This window comes from Nannospalax galili, unplaced genomic scaffold (assembly GCF_000622305.1).
Source record: "Nannospalax galili isolate Female #2095 unplaced genomic scaffold, S.galili_v1.0 scaffold1398, whole genome shotgun sequence".
Classification (NCBI taxonomy): domain Eukaryota; kingdom Metazoa; phylum Chordata; class Mammalia; order Rodentia; family Spalacidae; genus Nannospalax; species Nannospalax galili.
In genome coordinates this window covers 1,184,176-1,187,947 of record NW_008342016.1, presented here as the reverse complement: position 1 = coordinate 1,187,947, position 3,772 = coordinate 1,184,176, and positions in this window count along the sequence as shown.

Here is a 3,772-nt window from a genome sequence, read left to right as displayed (position 1 = left end):
AGTTTCTAGTTCCATCCATTTACCTGCAAATTTCATGATTTCATCTTTCTTTACTGCTGAGTAAAACTCCATCATATAAATGAACCACATTTTCATTGTCCACTCATCAATTGAATGACCCTGAGGTTGCTTCCATCTCTTAGCCATTTTGAAAAGAGCAGGAACAAACATGGATGTACAGTGTCTCTGCAATAGGATGAGTTCTTTGGGTATATGACAAGGAGTGGTATAACTGGGTCAAATGGTAGGCACATTTGCAGTTTTTTAAGAGTTCTACACACTCCTTTCCATAGGGGTTGAACAAGTTTGCAGCCCCACCAGCAGTGGATGAGTGTTCCCCTTTCCCCACATTCTCTCCAACATTTGGTATCATTTGTTCTCTTGGTCTTAGCCAGCCTGACTGGGGTAAGATGAAATCTTAAAGTGGTTTTAATTTGCATTTCCCTAATTATTAGTGATGTTGAACATCTTTAAAATGCTTCATAGCCCTCTTTACTTCTTCTTTTGAGAACTCTCTGTTCAGCTCCTTAGTCCATCTTTTAATTGGCTTACTTCTTGTCTTGATTCTCTGTTTTTTGAGTTTGTTGTATATTCTGGATATTAAACCTCTGTCAGATATGTCACTGGTGAAGATTTTCTCCCATTCTGTGGGTTTTCTGTTCACTTCCCTTATTGCCTGTAGCAGGAGGCTTCCAAAGATGACATGGACCCAGAGCCCTGGGATTCAGCGAGAATTCATTTCACTTCTTCGTCCTCAAACAGCCCACCAAAAGGAGCCCATGCCTCCATACTCTGCTCGCAGTGACTGCTGACAGACTGTGTGGCACAGACCAATCAGAAAACGATACGCTGACTAAAGGGACTTGGGGGCGGAGAAAAGGGAAATATAAGGCCTGCCCCCTCCTGCATTAAATGAGCCTGCAGCACCTCACTTAGTGCTTGCTTCTACCCAACTCCCGGGGTCTGTGTGTTGACTCTGTGCCTCTTGCCCCCCCTAATCAGCAGGGGACCCGAACCAGGTCAGGGTCTTCACAGCTGGCCTGAGGAGAACCCACAACACTTGGTGCCTGAACAGGGACCCCTGGCCATGGTGTTGGCGACACCCAGAACCTCAGTTCTTTCGGTAAGTAGGCCCCTGGATTTGTCTGTTTCTTTGGCTGCTCAAGGGTAAGCAAGTAGCCCCCTTCTCTGTCCCCTCTACCCTGTCTGTTGCCTTTATTGTTGGACTAGTTTGTTAGATCAGGGAGGCACACTCTGCCACATGGTCCCAAAGCCCATGTCGGCACCTCCCCCCTCTTGGCTCATCCTGGTGAGTTCACATAAGGGCTAATTCACCCAGAACTCAGATCCCAGGCTTCGGGTCAACCTGTTGCCTGTCCCAGAGACACTGTGTGAGCATACAGCTGGATGTGTCACGGCCTCCAGAAGTCCCTCACTGAGCACAAGACATTTGGATCCGATACACCTTTACATGTCGGGGTGGTTTACATCCTAGTGGCTCACAGTGCTTCTTTGCTTCCTTTGTGCCCTCTTGGTAGTCACCTTCATCTTCTACTTTTGTGGTGAATTCCCCTTCATGAGACCCTCCCACAATGAACAATTTACCACCACAATGCAGGGAACCACAAATGGCAGCACTCAAGGTGCTCCTTAAAACCAGAGGGTTGAAAGTGAAACCAAAAGATATCGAACACTTTTGGGATGAAGCCACTAACTTAGCTCTGTGGGTCTCCCCTGAAAACAAGTGGGACCCTGACACATGGATGCAGGTCCTCTTCCTGGCCTGAAAAAGAGAGATCAGGTCAGGGATCACTCCCCCCCACATCGTTCGTACCGATCCTCCTAGCCATCATTGGTAGCCTTAAATCCTCCTCTCCTGAGGAAGTCATCTTGGCCCACAACAAACACTGCCAGGAGCAATCTAGTGTACATCTGGCTATTACCTCGACCCCAGACCTCCAGACCTGGAGGTGGATGCCGCCTCTGTGCCCATTTCCAATAAGGAAGGAGCTCCTTTGCCTATATCTCAGGATACTCTCCTAGAGCTACCATGTCCAGAAATTTCCCCGCCCTGATACCTGTGGAAGGAGTTACTCTCCCCCTACCCAGTAACCATCCCGCCCCTTCCCCTGCTACCATGCCCCTCCCTCCTAGGCTGCCCTCCTTAAACCCTCACCCGCCTTTGTCCGCATTTCCGGTTAACGTCGGCCCCGATGTGGTGCAACGTCCATGGCTGCCCACCCCACTTGCTGACCTCATTCTTATCCACAAGGAAGCCGAGCAATTGGTCCCTGACTCCCTATATTTCAAACAGGTTCTTTGCCAGTGGTCCTTACATTTACAAACCCACTATGATTGGTATAACTTACTAAAGGCAGTCTTAGAACCCTCAGTCTTTCTAAAGTGGTGTGCAGCCTATGACAATCAGGCTGAGAACCAGGCACACCTAAATCTCCAATATGGCCTCAACATTACATTGTACATGCTCATGGGACACAGACAATATACTGACCCCATCTCCAAGTCTATTATTGGCCTCCATGCCTATTTCCGACAAGTTTCTGATTTGGCCTTTAAGGCCCTTAAATGTTGCTCCCCCCATGACCCACAAGTCTTTTTCTGTAATTTGATTCAACAGTCAGGGGAGTCCTTCACAGACTTCCTTACCCATGTCACCAAGGCTGTAGAGTGGAGGGTGGAGTCTGGACCCACCCGAGAGGTGCTTATCAAACAGTTAACTTGGGAGGGACTAAACATCCCTACTCCTAATGCTATTGCGCCTGTCCGCAATGATAAGATTCACAAATGGGTACTCTCTACTAGAGACTTAGACCCCAGGGCAGGCCCTATTGAGGCTTTGACTGCCTCCTGCATTAAACGAGCCTGCAGCACCTCGCCTAGTGCTTGCTTCTACCCAACTCCCGGGGTCTGTGTGTTGACTCCGTGCCTCTTGCCCCCCCTAATCAGTAGGGGACACAATCCAGGTCAGGGTCTTCACACCAGCCTGAGGAGAACCCGCAACATTTGCCTCCTTTGATGTACAGAAGCTTTTTAGTTTAATGAGGTCCCATTTGTTAATTCTTGCCTTTGTTTCCTGAGCAATTGATGTCTGGTTTAGAAAATCCTTTCTTACATCAATATCTTGTAGGTTTTTGCCAATGTTTTCTTCTAACAGTTTCAGAGTTTGAGGCTTTACATTGAGGTCTTTGATTCATTTGGAATTGACTTTTGTGAAAGGGGAAAGATAGGGGTTTTGTTTTATTCTTCTTCAGGTGGCGATCCAGTTTTGTCAGCACCATTTGTTGAACATGCTATCTTTCCTCCAGTGAATATTCTTGGCCCCTTTGTCAAATATCAGGTGGCTAAAATTGCAATTACTCATATTTGGGTCTTCAATTTTGTTCCATTGATCTATGGGTCTATTTTTGTGCCAGTACCATGTTGTTTTTATGATTATAGCTCTTATAGTAATCCCCCCGGCATTGCTCTTAGTGATCAGGGTTGCTTTGACTATCCAAGGTCTTTTGTGCTTCCATATGAATCTTAGGATGTTTTTTCCAATTCTGTGAAAGCTGTCATGGGGATTTTGATAGGCATGGCATTGAATCTATAAATGGCTTTTGGTAGGATGTTAATTTTCACAATATTAATTCTTCCAATCCATTAGCATAGGGGGTCCTTCCATCTTCTGAAGTCTTCCTCAATCTCTTTCTTTAAAGATTAAAAATTTTCACTGTAGAGCTCTTTAATGTCTTTGGTCAGGTTTATTCTG